The sequence below is a fragment of the Nuphar pumila genome, chromosome 6, assembly GCF_984573655.1.
Source record: "Nuphar pumila chromosome 6, dmNupPumi1.hap1.1, whole genome shotgun sequence".
In the NCBI taxonomy this organism is placed as follows: domain Eukaryota; kingdom Viridiplantae; phylum Streptophyta; class Magnoliopsida; order Nymphaeales; family Nymphaeaceae; genus Nuphar; species Nuphar pumila.
In genome coordinates, this window is record NC_143254.1 from 20,885,907 (window position 1) to 20,905,285 (window position 19,379).

Sequence of the window (19,379 nt, forward strand, 5' to 3'; positions counted from 1 at the left end):
TGAGTTCCACAGGGCCCATTCGATAGGGAGCCTTCGAGATGGGTGTTGTTCCCGGAACTAGATGGATTTGGAACTCAATCTCTCGATCAGGAGGAAGACCTGGGAGATCTTCTGGAAAGACATCATCAAATTCACGGACTATGTCTACATCTGATATTGTGAGGTCTTCTTTCTCTTCAGTTTTCATGTACGCTAGGACTCCCATGCATCCATTCTCAATATAAATATTGGCCTTTAAACACGATATGATAGCCGGCTTATGTAACTTTCTAACACCCTGGTATGTGAAAGTTGGAGTATGGGGTATCTGAAAGCTGAAACACTTCTACAATCGATAATGGCATGATGGTCCGACAATCAATCCATGCCTAGAACAACATCTAGATCCTTGAAGTCGAGTTGCAACAAGTTCACAGGCAACTCTCGATCTTTAATTATTATAACGCAATTAGGATACACAGTATCCATAATAGTGGTTTCTCCTATAGGGGTCTCTATTAAGTAAGAAACACTCAATCAAGAAGGTGTCACTGACAACCTTTTCCCAAAAGCTGAAGAAGAGAAACTATGTGTGGCTCCTGAGTCGAATAACACACGCACAAGAACACCAGAAATAAGAAGTGTACCTTCAATCACATCAGGGTTGGCAAGAGCTTCTTGAAGAGCAGTCGCATAGGCGCGACCTGGTACTGCTGGCTTCGGCTTTGGTGGAGCGTTGTTTCTTCGATCAGGCTGTGGGAAATAATTAGCATAATGACCCATCTGCTGGCAGTTGAAGCATTTGACGTTCCTCAAGTCGCATTTACCCTCGTGCCTCTGGAGACCACAAGTCTTACAAGCATTGTCAGACTGGACCGGCTTCTGGAACCTTTGCCGCTTGGCTTGCTGATTGCCAGCATTCTTGACTTGCTTACCCTGGTTCTGACCAGGGTTTTGTCTTCCGAAATGCCTCTTATTTCTGCGCTGGAATCTTTCCTTAGAATAAAACTTCCTTCGAGAAGATTCTGTCATATTGCCACCGCTATGTTGGGTCTTATCTTCCGTCTTGACTTTTTCTTTCACTTGCGGTTTCTCAACCGTCCGCATCTCCCAAAACTCGTACATGGAGGCATAGTCCACCAGTCGGCTGTATTTCTTTATTTGTTGTGACCCGACCAACTTCAAAATATCGGGCCTCAAACCTCTCTCAAACCTTCTGCACTTCTCTTTCTCGTTTGCCACCAAGGACCTGGCAAAACGGGAGAGAGAGTTAAAACGTGCAGTATATTGGGCGACTGTCATGTCACTTTGACACTTTGGAAAGAACTACCTGTAAAACCTCCTCACAAAAGTGGACCAAGGCAAGTAAGTGTCCGGCTCCAAGGTGTCCCTGATGGACCTCCACCAGTGCTCTGCATCGCTGGTCAGATTGGATACAACTATCCAAACTCTCTAATCATCTGGACATTGGATAGCATCCAATGCCTTCTCAACTTGCATCAGCCAATTCTCTGCCACGACACCGTCAGGAGTGCCATTAAAGAGCGGAGGCTGCATATTCTTGAACCTCTCCGCCCATGAGGTGATACCAGAAATCACCGTCTGTGGCTGACTTTGTTGTGCCCTAGTCGTTTGCAGCAGCTCATACAATATGCGGTTTGTAGTATACTCAGGCGGTACCCTCGTACTCTAACTCATTGGGGATCCAGGTGGAATCTTCATACTTTCTTTTCTACCTTCATGATGAGTATATCTCTCCGGCGTGTGCGTTGTTGCGTGACTCCCTTGAACTCGTGCCCCTTTCGTAGTAGGGGAAGATGAGGGTGCCCTTCGCGACGGTCCACCAATGGTTTCCCTTTCCCGCCTAGCTGCTACTGTGTCCTTGGAAAGATACGAAGTTCCTCTGCGAGTAGTCATTTGTACTGCAGTAAAATTCTTACTTAACATCACATGTTTCATTAGAATCTCACAAGATTTTTATCACATCTTACGCAAAATAATTCACTTTATTGCATTCCAAAAAGTTTCATACTTGAGAAACATTCTAATCAAGAAAAAGGACGAACAATGCAATTAAAATAATACTATTCTACTAAGCAAACTAACTAGTCCTAATCATTCTTCGATCCATCCGAAGTAGGGCCTGTTCCTTGTACTCCCTTGAGTCTGAGTCTCGGGAGAAGCGTTCAAGTCGTACGGAGGTGAAGCAGGAGTGTACGACGGTGAAGAAGATGTGTGGGTAGGTGTGGCAGGGGTGTATATTGAGGAGGCAGGATCATCACTCGGGTCTTCATCCTCGCCTCTCTCTTCTGAATTTTCTCGCCCCTGTCCAAACCCTAGGTCACCTTGGTTGGCTCCCGCTACCTGCCGAGCTGCTTCGGCTGCCTGAAATGCAGCTCTTCGAGCTTCTTCAGCCAGAAGATCATTAAATGGAGGTGGAACCCTCCGGTTTCCCCCACTCATGGCCGCCATATAACTAGTCCGGGATATATGTCGTCCCCGTCCTCTGGCCATACGAGACCCTCCCCGAGGCACAAAATTGGTGTTCGGAGATGCTCTTTTCCCGATGCCTCCTCGAGCCGCCATCCGGTTTCCTCCCATTCGCCCACGTGCAGCCCTCGCTCTCTGACAGTTGCATTGGCAATTCCTCCTTCCGTAAGGTGGAGGATGTGGCCCCTGGGTAGTGTAGGGGTAGTTCTGACGATAACCATCCCGGTCTCCGAGAATTATGTAGATCGGAGGTGGCTGAGGCGTCAACTCTCTAACCACCTGAGTCATGCTTGTGATGACTCCCGTAACCATTGCCATTGCGGCAACGAATTTCTCTCTTCTCACAAAGGGAGGCTCAACAGAGTCTTGAGCCCGTGGGACCTCGTTGTTGCCTTGTTCGTTAGTCATTCCTAATTACGAAATCATATAATCACTAACTTGAATTATTCAAGCAGAGACTTACATCTTGTCATTGAGTCTTGTTATGAATGATGAACATTTTTTCTGTGTAAACCTGACTCTGATACCACTTTGTATCACCCTGATCTGGGACCTCAGGAGTCCGAGTTCGGTTGGTATTACTTCCTAGAGGGAAGAGTGCAAAGCTTACATAGTGAAAACGTGGCTAAAAAAAAACTTTTCATTTTATTGCATAATAAAACTTTTTCTTACATTAGTCATCATTCATAATAGAAGCAAAGCAATTACATCATTTTCAATGATAAGGAAAGTAAAAATATGTCACTGCTCTGCTGAAGACTGAAAAAGAATTGTTCACAAGCGACTGATCTAATGCCTAGGACCTATAGTTGTAATTAAACAAAAAATGGGGGTGAGTCTACAACCCACTAAGAAATAATCATAAGTAAATAAACAATAATTTACAACTGTAGTGGGCTCTAAGCCCCTAGTCTTATTTTAATTCTCGATACACCACACATGTTTGTATATTTTAATTTCTCTCATTATCATTCTCAAATACTCTCTTTCACACAACTATCACTAGGCTGGCTATACCGGTAATAGCCATATATGGGCGTAGCAACCCTGTAGAACACCCCAATTCTACATGTTGGCCAGACAATGAACCATACACTCCCAGTGGCCCCCAGACCACCAGGCACTGCAGTGAACCACCACGGGGACCCCACCGGTAGCTAACCGGGAGGTCAAGCTCTCAATCTCAGCATGGTTCTTGCTACATCTTAAACATGATGGTTATCAACCATCCATGATCCTCTAGAGTCTCAAACCAGTGTGAGTGAAATCCTAAGTCATAACTAAGTTCACACATTGAACAATATTCTCACATTCAAAGTTCATTAGTTCTCTCACAAGTGGTGTCATGACTAATCACAACAATCTCATTCTTAATCTCATGGTGACATTAGGACTCACACCTCTCTCACTTAGCATGCAATGATGTAGTGTCTCTACATCGTTAAATCACCGGCGGCCCACTCTCCATGGTGGCTGCACTCTGGCCGCGAACCAGGTAGCCCTTGACACAAGTCGCCACTTCCGGGATTTAAGGGGTCATGCATGCTGATCTTAAAGTATCTATTCACACGTGAATAGATTAAATGAGACTCTAAACTAAACATGGTCTCATCACAATGCATGATATTTAGCAATCATATAAACATGCAATCACAATTCGAATTTCTTTTCATCATGCATGACATATCAAAACTAACTTGCATATCACATCAACATGTATATAACTCAACTCTAAATGTCAAGCATGGATTTTATGCATGTCATGGTCTTTCAAAACTATTATGCTAATCAATAACAACATAATAACAACCAACGAAAAAATGTTTATTTACATCTAAGATTACTTATAATATCACTTACCTCAAGTGCAAACAACGTACTCTCTCCGAAATCGAGCCTTAAGAAGCTTTAACAATGGTATCTGGTCATTAAAGCAATATACCTGAATAAGTTCACAATTTTCTTACCAAATTACCAAAATACCCTTCCCGAATCTTATTCGAGAAACCACGGTTTCTGTATTATTATTTTGACTGTATTTCCTAGACTAATGGATTTCCCTCTTTAATACGAATCCAACGCACAAAACCTCACTCGATTTCGAGTTCGGAGTGAGAAGATATGTCCATTTTACTGAAATGGATCTCAAGTATCCAAATGGATCTCTCGGTACAATTCAGATTTCGGGCAATCCGAGACTGTCTTATGATCCAATTCTGATCTGGATCCAAACCCTGTCTGTTTGGATTCAGATCCATTTCATATCTGAATCCCAAAACTACATGACTGGATCCAGAAAAGTCTGACTGGATCAAGAATAGTTTCACTGGATCCGAACCGGATCCATCATGTTCTGACTGGATCCAAACAAGTCCGACTGGATCCAGGCCCGATTGACTGGATCTGGACCTGTTGACTGGATCCTGGACAGTCTGATTGGATCCAGATCTGCCTGACTGGATCTAGGATCATCCGATTGGGTCCAGACCTGTCTGACTGGGTCCAGATCCGAGACTGATCCATTCAGATCTGGACCCGGTTAATCTGGATCTTGAGACAGGTCCAGATTGAACTGGGCCCGAACCGAAAAACCCAGATCCAGATCCGAAAGGTTTGGTTTGGACCTTGGTTCAACCGGGTCGGTTCAGACCCGATTCGGTTTGAACCGGTTCGAACTGAATCCGAAATAATCGAACCCGGTTCGACGTGAACCAGTTCGGCTTGAACCGGTTCGCCCTGAACCGATTCGGCTTGAACTGGTTCGACCCGAACCGGTTCACCCAAATCACTTAACCCGGTTCGGTCTGGGTGCGACCCAGACCGACCCGGTCCGGTCTGGGTCGCACCCAGACCGAACCAGACTTCTTTTTTTTTTTTTAAAGCACTCGGTCTGGGCGCGACCCAGACCGGTGGGCTCGGTCTGGGTTGCACCCAAACCGACCCGGTTCGGTCCCAGGACCGAACCGGTCCCCAGATTTAAAAAGGCGGAAGGGCAGTGTCCCTTCCGATTCTGGTGCAGGGGGTCGGCCCCTGCCGACCCTCTCTCTGCACTCACCAGTCTGGGCCGGCCTCCGGGGCCGGCCAATGGCGTCGGCCGGTCGCCGGGGCCGGCCGTCGGAGTCGGCCGCCGTAGGGCCGGCCGTCGGAGTCGGCCGCCGTAGGGCCGGCCGACCCCTCCCTCTTTCTTTGTCTGTTTTTTTTTTTTAAAACCTGCAACTTGCCAGCAGCAATGGCTGCCGGCCCCCTGTGCTCCCAACCAGAAAGAAGAACGAAGAAGGAGGTGGGGAGGTCAGACTTACCTCACTGTCGCCGCTGCTGCCGCTGTCGCCGGTAAGTCTCCCTTTCTCTCTCTCTTGTTTTCTCTCGATGCAGGGTGCGGAAGGGAGGACCTGCGTGAGGGTTTTTATAACCCTCACGCAGGGTGAGGGGCTGAGGATAACCTCCCCCCCCCCCCCCCCCCCTTCCGCGGATTATGGGGGGTGAGGTTTATCCTCACCCCCACTCGTTACGCGGTTTCCCCCTTTTGGGGGGAAAACTGCAGGTTTTTTTTTTATGCTTATCCCCTCCGGCGACTTTGTCGGAGGAGGGTTTTACAAAAACATACAAGGACACAAAATATAATGTAGTTGGGTCACCTCAAGTACCTACGTCCACGTGAAAATAGGCTCCATGGATATCTTTATTTCTTATTTATAGTGATTATAATATAGCATTTGAGGGCTCTTTAGGATCGCATGAGTCATCTTCCTGACTCTCATCTTTCTTAATCATATTGGACTTCTCTCCAATGACATTCTTTAATTACAAACTTATCATTATCTTGGGTTTCCTGATATTGTCCTTTACTCTTCCATATGGTTGTTTCTTTTTAGAGTCTCCTTCTAAGAGAGTCCTGATTCACCATGAGTCTTGAGTCTGGTCCATCATTATGTCCTCTTGGTTGATCTTTCTTATCTCTTCCTGGTTGATCATTTTGGGAGTGTTCAAATTTATTATGTATCTTAACATCCCTCCCTCAAGTTCAATGCAATAGGAAGCACATTGAGCTTGCCCTACAAATGTTGATAATGCAAGGAAGAGAGGCTTAGTCAAAATGTCTGCAATTTCATCTTGGGTAGAGATATACTTAATACAAAGAATTCGTTGAGCAATTTGGTCTCTTATAGTGACGAAGGGTGGTACCTAGATACAGAAGCTACTCATCATATCACCAATGACATTAACAATTTATCCATCCACAATAAATATCAAAGCATTGATTTTGTAAAGATTGGCGATGGTTCTTCTAAATTTGCAAATCAATCATATCGGTTCTTCTAAATTTTAACATGATTTACTTATAAAAGATATTTTACATGTGCCAAGCATTCTAACAAATCTTTTATCTATCTAAAGATTCTACAAGGATAATAATATCTTCTTTGAATTTCATGTTAATAGGTGTTATGTGAAGGATCTTCGCACCATGAACCACCTTCTTTAAGGAACAAGTAAAGAGGGTTTTTAGAGAATTAGAGAATTAATATTAGAGAGACGTCTAAAGAAGCTCATGGTGGTGAGAGGGCATCCATTGGTTAGTGGCAGAGAACATTTGAGCACCTAACTTTGTGAGTGGTTCAATATATATTAGCCCTGTTTGATTTACCATATGAAAAACTTTCTAATAATAATGTTTGTGAAATATGTTGGAAAGGCAAGATTCATAATTTACCTTCTGATTAATCTTTTAATACTCATTTTTGACTTTTAGATATTATTTATTCTCATGTGTAGGGTCCTGCTCTAGTGGCTAGTAATAATGGTGTTAGATACTATGTCATTTTTATTGATAGATACTTCAAATTCACTTTATCTATATAAGCATAAATATGAAGTTTCTAATAGTTTTAAAAATTTAAGATTCTTGTTGAAAATCTTGTGGGAAGAAAAATAAAGTATTTTCATACAGATTGGGTTGGAGAATATTATGTACTTTCTAAAGTTTTAATTGAGTATGGAATAGATTATATAATATCTCATCCAAAGCATAATAGAGTTGTTGAACAAAAACATTGATACATTGTCGATACTGGATTGGCCATGATGGCTAAGTCTAGAATACCAACCAAGTACTAGATGTTTACCTTTAATATTGTAGTTTATTTCATAAATTTTATCCCCTTTAAGATTGTTTTTGGTATTTTATTTTTGAAAAAAATATTCAATCATAATCTTGATTATAGTTTTTTAAAGGTTTTTTGATGTGCTTGTTATCCCAATATTTGACCCTACATGAAGTATAAACTCAATTTTAATACGATATAAAGCTAGTTTTGTTGAAAAAGTTATAATCAACAAAAAGGTCCAAGTCTATTTTGAAGCCTTCAGTCTTGTCGTTAAGTCGATCACCATTAGATTAATCATCTCTCTTGCTATTAATCATGGATAGCCTATCAAACAATTGGATGTGCAAAATATCTTTTTATATGGTTATCTTTCTAAAGATGTCTATACAACAACCACCTAGGTTTGAAAGTTCTCAGTTTTTTTAATATGTTTTTAAGTTCCAAAAGGCCTTGTATGGCCTCAAGCAGGCACCTAGAGTTTTCTAGGTTAAGTTCTTGTTTTAAGAAACTTGGATTCATTAGCATCAAGACTAATACATTGTTGTTCTTTCGGATCAAGGAACAATCTATGTTCTTATATATGTGGATGATATTGTTGTTACAGACAGCTCTTTAGCTATGATTCAAGGTCTTATCTTAAAACTCAATGATGGATTTTCTATAAAAGATTTAGGACCTCTACATTTTTTTCTTGCTTTATTTTAGAAAAATACATTCTTTATCGGCTTATCAAGACAACTATGCAGGGTGCCAAACCTATCTCAATGCCTATGGCCTTATATCCTTCTAAGATTGTCCTATGTATCTTAACATATAGGTTGTCCAAAGGACAAGCATTGACAAGGAAGAGTATGTCAATGTAAATGACACACCTTATAAGTAAAACCAACTAAATGATGTATCTATGTGAAATAACCATGACATGAAAATATAATGATCATGAATGGAAGTTGCAACTACTATATTGAATCTTACCAAGCTGGCATATGCCATTGTGTATGAACATGATATGCGCAATGCCTCAATTGAACATAGATTTCACTAACACTCCCAAGCTATCTAAACCTTACCTAGAAGAACTTAAAGTGGAAGAGGGAAATGAATGTTGGAGAAAAATATGAAGCGTGAAATTTTTGTGAAGCTCCCATACGTTCTCTGTTTTCAGAGAGAGAGAGATTGTTGGTTGGTCCGGACTCTATACATATGTTGTGTAAGATGTGAAGTGAACTTGTGAAATATATAAAAATTGGCATTGGTGGTGCAAATGGGTCGAATTCAAGCCGAATCTTGTATAACAAAATCTGAAATATAAATAGCAAATCCAAATATGGATCAAGACCCAAATTCGATAAGATAAAGTTGAATATGAAATTATAGGTATGGTTTTACATGACAGGTCTGGTTGGATCAGTTTTTTTTTAAGAAAAAATAACAATCCAATATTACAAGAATTATTGTAAATATAAACAACTAAACAACCTGATGCATTATTCTATATATAACTGATTGGTTTTAGATAGAAAAAAAACTAAACAGTACCTTTCTTCACGTGCAATGTGATTGGTTCTATATAAACAACTAATTTCACATTGCACAAGAACACATCTTAGCTGATGCAATGTGATTGTTCTTACATGCTCTATGTTTCCAGGAACATGGAGGATCAGGTGCAGCATGATTGGTTCTATATAAACAGCTAATTTCACATTGCAACAGGAACACGTCTTGGTGTTCTACAACTATTCTATGAAAGCATTATTCTAAATTGTATTGATTCTATATAAGCAATTAATTTCACATTGCACCAAGAACATGTCTTGGTGTTATGCAAATATTCTATGAAAGCATTATTCTAAATTGTATTACATTGAAATTTTTATATGCACCAACTGAACAAAAAAGATGCACCAAAACTCAAAAGCCAACATGATTCACACTAGTTTGGTCATCCAAGTCTAAGTTATGAAGCAAACATGCAATAAAGTGAAAATAAGGTAAGTAGAATAATCATGTAACCCCTGCCCCAATGTTTTAATTGTACCAACAAGCTAAAATAAAGAAACAAGCCTATGTAGAACACTTACAATGGATGCTTTTCAAAGCATGGAGAGAGAGAGAGCATAGATGGTATGATATTAAATAGAGTAAACATGCCTACTATAGAACCAATATGATTTGCAAAAGGTCAACTTTATAAATTGGAAAGAAACTATTAATTAAAATTGACTTATTTAACCTCTCTAACCGTGGATAGCCTTTTTAGACAAGGTCGCATATTGGCACTATTTCGAATTTCTACCTTGAAAAGTCTTAGCTGAAAGAAACTTGTAATAAATTAAAGCTTATATTTTTCAGAAATGCACTGGAATCTTAATTTTAGAATTATAAAAGGTTGGTTAAGGGGTATGTGGCATATTAGCTTTAGGTAACTAATAAATAAAACGTGCCTAAAAACTAAAAAATACAAGCAGCCAGATGTCTATCTGCAGCAGAAAAATGCAAAAATACCTATCTAGAAGCATAATCAAAGAAAATAGAAAATGATATTTGTCTTAGCTTTCCAAGGAAACAAGAATCACCAAATTCTACACAGTGATTACAAAGATAGAGGGTTGAAAAGACATTATTCTATCATAACATAAACATGGGCCAAATCACAAAAAACTGAGGTAAAATGGCAAATTTTGGAAAAGCACCCAAAAGAGTAGAGAAAGTGTTAACCCTGAACTTTTTAATGAGATCATACAATGAATGCAAGTTGAGATACAAGCCAAATAGAAGAAATTATCAAGAAAAACAACACGAATTTTGTGTGCTTTTCTAAAAAAAATTTGCGACCGTAGAGAAAAAATCTAACTTTGCACGAAAAAGAACAAAAAAAATTAGGATGAATAAGCTTTCCAACGACAACAAGAATGCAAAAAATGGACACAGATATAAATGTGCAAAGTGTGCACAATGAAAGCAAGACAGAACTAGGTTTTGGATCTTAGGTGGATCTGGATCCAAAGACATGAAAATCAATGAATCATGATAAAATTTGACCTTTGCATGCTAATTCCGGAATCTTAAGGTGCTTCAAATGAGAAAGCAAGGTCCCATCGGTTGTGCCAATTTTGTAAATATGTTGATTTGTTGAGGGTTAACAAGGAGAAGTTTTGAACTAGATGCAAATCTAGTTGAAGGAGAAATGAGATCATCGTTTGCAAGTTGACCATTTTTTCCTCTCCAGTGAGAAGGGATCAACCTCTCTAAGAACATTGATTCTCCTTTGATCTTGGCTTTAACATGCAACATGATGTACCTTGAACATGAATCATAAGAAAAATATGAACTTGATGGTGCAGAAACACCACCAAGAGTCAAAAAAAGATCCAAAAGACACAAATATATGAACTGTTAGACAAATCCACACTTATTTTAAATAGAATAGCAAACAAAAGCAGAAAAATCAATAAATACAAGTCTTATATTGGGGTTAGTTAGTCATTTCTACAATGACGATAATGAGTGTGATAGTAGATGGGCAGAGCTTCGGCTAGACAAAGACTTTAAAAAGAGATGAGACAAGGATATAAATCTAGGGTTTGGGTCAAGGCTCCAACATGATATGGATATGGGTGCACTAAGCTGGAGTGAATCAAACAAAGTGTGGGTGTTGAAGGCCTAAAGATCATAGATGTTGGACTAAGGAAGCGAGAGTGAACCTATTTATTGGTATAGAACTGGATCTTGGACCTAGGTTTAGAGATTATGGGTCAAAAGATCCATATTTAGGTGTCATTCATGAGCCTAAATATGATTTGTCAGAAGAATAACATGATGAATTCCTATTGGCTAGAGATTTAGCTTAGGCGTTAAAAAATCAAATTTGGTAAGTCTTAGAAGTTAAAATTTCAGTTTTTGAAGGGCTATAGGCCAAATTTGGGGCTTCTTGGTAAGTTTTTGGAGTTCAAAACACCATATAAATTCAAGTCAGACATAGAATAGGCAACATTGGCTTGGGTGCCACCTAGGTTGGGCTACAACCTAGGTTGTCACTCAAATGAAGTCTAGATCCATTCCCTAGATGGCAATTGGACTTGTATATGCACCAACTTAGATTTGATTTGATCTAGATCAATATCTTGGGTGACAACTTAGCTTGGAACTAATTCAAATCCAAATTACAAGGACTCCAACTAAACTAGATCTAATCTAAATCCAATCAGTTCAAACAACAACTTACATCTAGATCCATGTTGTGAATGATAACAGAGATCCAGGTCCAAAAAGTTTGGGCGACAATTGAATCTAGGTGATAACCTAGAATATTTCTAGATCGGGAACCAGATCCAAACAGGCTAAAAAAGTTGGCTAAAACTTTTTATTTTGATGTCCGTTTGCAGTGATTTTTAGTGTGTTGGAAAGATTATGATGTCCTCTTTAATTTTTCTTTTGAATAAAAAGCTTGAAAACATAATATTATATGCCAAAAATATATTTAAATTAGATTCTGTAGTTTTGAACAAAAGATATTGATTTTTGATAAAATCTATGAAATAATGATTGTTTAAAATTGGGGTGTCTACATGTATGTGTCTTACAATGCTAGTTTTGATGAGGGTTCTCCATATTTCCAAATCATTGAGAACATCAATAGGAGCAAAACTCAGGGGAGGATATGGATACCACAATGCTACCAAATTTAAATATCTAAGGTGATATTTTTACCTACACTCCTATTGATGTCAATCAAGACAGGGCCACCACCCATGATACCAGTGTTGTTGACATCCCAAATGAGGTCAATCCTAAACAAGAAGTTAACTTTGAGACTAGATTAAGCAACCCCAATCATCTACAAGATTTTGTGACATACAATGTGACTACTCGTCCCATTGAGGAGCATATTGCTTACAATCACTTACCAAAAAGATACATGGATTTTCATAGCAAGATTTCAAAACCCTATGAACCATCAAATTACCTGAATTTAGGCTCACAATTTGAATGGGTCAAAGCCATACAAGAGGAGCTTGAAGCTCTTTACAAGAACAAAACCTGAAAAGTTGTTAAACTCTCCAAAAGAAAAAAGAGTGGTTGGGTGTAGATGGATATATAAAATATAGTATCAAAGTGATGGTACCGTAGAGAGATACAAAGCCCAGTTAGTGACCATAGGGTTTACCCAAACCCAATGGATCGACTACACAAAAACATTTGCCCCAAATGCCAAAATTAATGCCCAAAGAATCTTTATATATTATGCGTGCAACTTTAACTCCAACCTTTTTCAAAAGGCCATTAAGAATGCCTTTCTTTAGGGCAAATTTGAGGAAGAAGTCTACATAAAACTTTCCCAAGACACGTGTTGATCGACTTCTATGAGATTGAGGTTGTCTCTAAAACACTCATAAAATGGGATACTACAAAAGACCTTAAATAAATGCAACATTTATATATGTTGATGACATATAGTTACCTAAAATTAGTATGTGTGTGAATAGGCATAAGAAGTTCATATTATGAACTAAGTTTAAAGCTACTAGATGACTGTTTGAATCTTATTCACACTAAGTGTACAATCAAACTGAACCTTCACCTATACATATTACTTTCACAAACAACTTCACTCTTCTATTGCAACATAATTTTGACCCACATGGAGGATTATTGTTATTTGGCTCAAATTTATACTTATTTGAAACCAAGGTGTTTGGCAAAATAACATCTTCTTTTGCCTATTTATTTGAAAAGGCTTTTTGGAGGGAAAAACTCACTTTATGAAAATGTTTAGTCATGTATTGATCTCATTTGAAAAAATCGTTGAGTTTAAAATGAGCATAGTTGCCTTAGAGGGTAAGGTCCTCAAGGGGCATTAGATCTTGGGCTTGTCAAATGAACTTTGAATATTAAATATTAAATATTAAATATTAAATATTAAATATTAAATATTAAATATTAAATATTAAATATTAAATATTAAATATTAAATATTAAATATTAAATATTAAATATTAAATATTAAATATTAAATATTAAATATTAAATATTAAATATTAAATATTAAATATTGATATTGATATTGATATTGATATAGATTTGAATTTGGATTTGGTTTTGGCTTTGGACTTCAACTTGAACTTGGATTCGGTTCGGTTTGGTTCGGTCTTGGTCTTGGTCTTTCCTCTGGATTTGATTTAGTCGGGTTGTTGACCTATTTTTTTACATTCTTTTTGGACAATTTTGTACCTCATATAAAGATTTGCAAATTTCTTTGTGACTTGCAAACTTCCCTATGATTAGTGGAAGAAAGATGACTATGTATGTCAATGGGACATTCATAATGCCTTGTCTGACCCACTATTTGATCTCTACTTTAATGTACAATATGCGCAAAAGCTCTAGGAAGCTCTTCAGAATAAATATAACACACAAGATGTAGAAAATTGCAAGTTTCTTGTTAGCAAATATAAGGATTTCAAATTTTTTTATAACAACCCTCTTCTACCTCAAGTTGATCAAACGCAATTATTAGCTCATCAATTTAAAGTAGAAGGCATTAACCTTGATGAGTCTTTTCAAGTGCTTGCGATAACTAAAAAATTATCGAGCTCATGAAAAGACTACTTAAATATGTCAAAACATAAAAATTATGATTTTTTTTTGGAATAACTTTCTCATCTTCGGATAGAAGAAGAAGCTCATCACAAAGATAAAAATAAAAGAGTTAAAGATATAAGTATCAAAATGAATTTGGTGAATCGTAAACCAAAGTTTAAGCCATGTTTAAAGTAAAAAATTAAGAAACCCAATTTTTTTAAGAAATCCAAATGAGAAATTATTTTTTGTTATATGTGTCGCAAATAAAGGCATTATGCGAGAGTGGCGTCATTGCGAAAGACAGGGCACCAAGCCAAAAGCTCTCGAAGAGAACCTAGTGGTTGTAGTAAGTTCAATCTTTATAGTTCAAATCGACAAAGGATGGTATGTGAATTCAGGGTCTACAATTCACACTTGTAATGACTGAAGTATGTTTAAAATATATGATGTCATGGGGAAAGACAATTGAATCTACATGGGAGACTCTTATCCAGAAAAGGTTGAAGGAAAAGGGAGTGTGAAACTCAATTTTATATTTAGGAAAAGTCCTACCTTCACAAATTATATCATGTGCCTACCATGACTAAGAACCTCGTATCAGCCTTTCTACTAACAATGTGTGGTTTTAAGCTTGTGTTTAAATCCAACAATTTAATATTGTTGAAGAACTATGTACTTATTGAAAAAGGATTTATTTTTTATGGACTATTCAAACTAAATGTGATCAATAATAATGTCTTTGTTTCTGTTTACTTGTTTGACTCACTTGAAGTATGGCATGCTAGACTTGGTCATGTGCATTTTAGGTTCGTTAACACAATGAGTAAACTATGATTAATTCTAGTTTGTGAGCATGATCATTATAATAAATGTGATGTGTGCATTCAAGCAAAGTTTTCAAAAAAAAACTTTTTATGGAGTGGAAAGAAAATCTAAAATTTTTGAACTCATACATAATAATGTTTGTGATTTAAAAAATACTCCAACTCATGGAGGTAATTTATATTTTATAACTTTCATTTATGATTTTTTAAAATTTGCTTATGTTTATCTTATAAAAAGCAAAGATAAGTCCTTCAAAAAATTCAAGATATTTAATGAAAATTTTCATAACTGCAAAATTACTTCATTTAGATCAAATAAAGGTAGAGAATATTTATCTTACAATTTTATTAAATTTTATAAAAAGCATAGCATACATAGACAAAACATTACACCTTACACTTTCAGAGCATATGTTGTTGTAGAATGAAAAAATGGAACCTTAATTGATATGGTGAATGCAATGCTTATTAGTTCTAGTCTTGATTTTAATTTATGGGGATAAGCTTTACTTAGTATATGTTATATCCTAAATTATGCACCTTACTCAAAATTAAAATTTACTTCTTATGAATTATGAAAAACTAAAAAAATTAATTTAAGTTACCTTAAATTTTGGGGTTGTATTACTTATGTCAGATTGAATGAACCTAAACAAACTAAAATAGGACCTAAAACTAGCACATGTTTATTCATTGGCTACTATCAAAACAACAAAAACATATAGATTCATGAATTTAGAGACTAAAGTAATTTGTAAATCTATACAAGCTGAATTTAGCAAATATCTAACTTTTAAAGATTTGCAAAATCTTTATTTTTAAATAATTTTCATGAATCAGTATCCAAAAAATATGCTTTGAAACATGAAAATCTAGATATTATAAAAAGTAAGAGGGCAAGAAAACCAACTGATTTTGGGACATAATCTCTACATGATTGATAGAGATTCAATAACTTTTTCTAAAGCTATGTTCTCACCTGACACTACATCTTAAAGTGAAATTGATTCTATTCTTGAAAATAAAACAACATTTTTAACTAGCTTACCACCTAGTTTTAAACCAATAAGTTGTAAATATATTTTCAAAGAAAAATTTAGACCAAATGGATCAATTGACAAATTTAAAAAAAGGTTAGTAGCAAAAGACATTAAATAAAAATTTAAGATTGATTATTTTGACATGTATGCTCCAGTCTCTAAAATCACTTTAATAAGGTACTTACAACCTTAACTTCAATTTTCAAACTTAAAATTCATTGAATGGATGTTAAAAGTGCATTTTTAAATGGTATTTTTGAAGAAAAATTTTACATAAAACAACATGAAGGTTTTGTAGTTACTGGTCAAAAAAATAAAGTTTAAAAATTGCTTAAGTCAATATACGGATTAAAACAAGCTCCAAAACAATGGCATAAAAAATTTAATCAAGTAATTTCCAATTATAGATTTATTATCCTTGAATATAAAAAATATATTTATACTAAAGTTAATCATGAAAACATAGTCATAATTTGCTTATATGTAGATGACATGTTGATATTTAGCAATAGTATATAATGCATAAATAACACTAAGAGATTCTAGTCATTTAATTTTGATATGAAAGATATGTATTGTGTGATTCTTGAAATCAAACTCATTAGACATGAACATGAATATAGTCTAACTCAATCACATTATATTGAATAATTGTTTTAAAATTTTAATTGTTTTGATAGCAAGGTTGTTGACACTCTACTTGATCCCAATGTCAAATTGTTTAAATACACTAGAAGTGGTATTTCTCAACTTGAATACGTTAGTATTATTGATAGTCTTATGTATGCTATGAATGAAACTAAACCAGATATAGCATTTTTTATGAGAAAACTAAGTAGATATACTAGCAATCCAAGATCTAAGCATTATGATGCAATCTTCTTAAAGTATTTAAAGGGACATTGGATTATGGGTTATTCTATACAGGTGGATGGGTCTTTACCCTTGAATCTGGAGCAATATTCTAGGCATCTAAGAAGAAAACTATCATAACCCAGTCAACTATGGAGGTTGATTTTATAGCACTAGCATCTTCTAGTATGGAAGTAGAATGACTAATGAATCCCTTGATTGATATTTCATTGGATAGCAAACCCTTGCCTTCAGTAGCAATTTATTGCGATAGACAAGTTGTTATATATAAAGTAGAAAGCAATATATATGACAAAAAATATAGACATCAGTCTAAAGTATAATACTATGAATAATTTACTCAAACAAAAAGTAATTTTAATAGAATATATGAAATGTATCCAAAATATGGCAAATACACTTACGAAAGGCCTTTCACATAAAATCATTAAAAATATATCTAAAAGAATGAGATTAAAATCTACTAAAGAAATTACCCGTGATGAAAACCTAACCAAGTGACTTAGGTCAACTGAGTTCTTGGTTCAATGGAAATAGCAAGTCATTGGAGTAATTAGGTGAGTACTATTATATATGTGAAGATCGAGAGTATCTTCATATTCTATTTTAACATAAGTGCTCAAAAAACATGGGACATGAGGATGAGTCTCTTGGCTCTTAATGAGATCTGTAGGTCAGACTGATAAAGGTGGTTAAAACAGGTTTTTATTTTTGACACTCATATATATGAGTGTAAAGGTGTGGGTCATCTTCTATGAGATTGAGGTTGTCTCTAAAAACACTTATAAAATGGGATATTGCATAGGACCTTAAATAAATACAACCTTTATATATATTGATGGCACATATAGTTACGTAAATTAAGTATGTGTGTGAATAGGCCTAAGAATTTCATATTATAAACTAAGTTCAAAGCTACTAGCTACTTAGTTTCTGAAACAGTCTGAATCTTGTTCACACTAAATATATGTTTAAACTGAAAGGTACTTTCACCTATGCATATGACTTTCATGAACAACTTCACTCTTTCCTTCTATCCTAATTTTTAACCACACGAGAGATTATTGTTATTTTGCTCAAAATTATGTTTATTTGGAACCAAGGACTTCAGCAAAATAATATTTTCTTTTGCCTAGTTATTTGAAAAGGCTTTTTGAAGGGAAAAGCTCACTTTATAAAAAAGTTTAGTCTCATATTGATCATCTTTGAAAAACTCCTTGAGTTTAAAATAAGAAGAGCTGCCTTAGAGGGCAAGGCCCTCAAGGGGCATTAGATCTTGGGCTTGTCAAATGAACTTTAAATATTAATATTAAATATTAAATATTAAATATTAAATATTGATATTTATTTGATTTCAATTTGGATTTAGACCTATCTTTTTTCCACTCACATGGAGCAACCATGCAACTTTTTCTCTCAAATAAGGAAAAAACTTATCCTCTCCATCAAGCATGCCCTAAAGGGCAAATACTTGCAAAGGTTAATGTATAGCTATTTTCCTCTTTAAGTCTCTAAGGGCATATTTGAAAGTGAGAAAGATGTAGGAAAAGTGATGCAAAATAGAAAATTTGTACAGATTTTTTGACCCTTCCAAAGGAGAGAGCCTTTTTTTAAAAGTACACTTTTTGATAAGAAACATTCCTCCATCGGAGGGGGTGGAGGAATATTTTCTACCAAGACAAATTTTATTTTTACACTCTCACCACCTCATCTCACCATATCTCACTACCACCACCACCCACCATCTCATCATCACCACCACCATCCATCTCACCTCCACCCACCACCATCACTAGCACCATCTCACCTCCGGCAAAAAAATTCATATTTTTCACTTTGTTTTTCTCATGCTACACAAACAAGCAAAAATTTTCTTTTGAAAAACTTCTTATAGGCAAAACTTTTTTTTCCTATAAGAGTTTTTCTCACTTTCAAATGTGCCGAGCTTTCAAGTAATTGATCAAAGAGAGGCAAGAGAAAAAGGGGGTGTTGCTTTAGTAAAGCTATGTCACACAAACATGTTATTTATGTCAGTGTCTATTCCTCAAAATTATGTGATTTGCACCTATGTTGCCTACCTATTAACCTCATTTACCTAAGTCATTTTAGGACACTTTCACTACTTTCAAAATGTTTAATCCTATATTGAAGAGAAGGGGTCTTTGCATAGGTTTATATAGGGTAGAATTGATTTTAAGAGCAAAGTACATTGAGTGAGAGCATGACAACCTTGAATTCTAGACTTTAGAATTGGATTTAGATTTACATTTACATTTAGACTTTGATTTTGGATTTGGGATAATTATATGCTTAGGACCTTGACTATATGTAAGTTTGACCAACTGTTTAAGACTTTTGACCATCATTTATTGATCTAAGTCCAAGTCATCTTGACCTCTTGAGCCACCCTTGACCTAGTCCAACATTCTCGCATGCATTGTTTTATGGTCAACAGTCCTAGCTGTTCCTATTAATTCCTAATA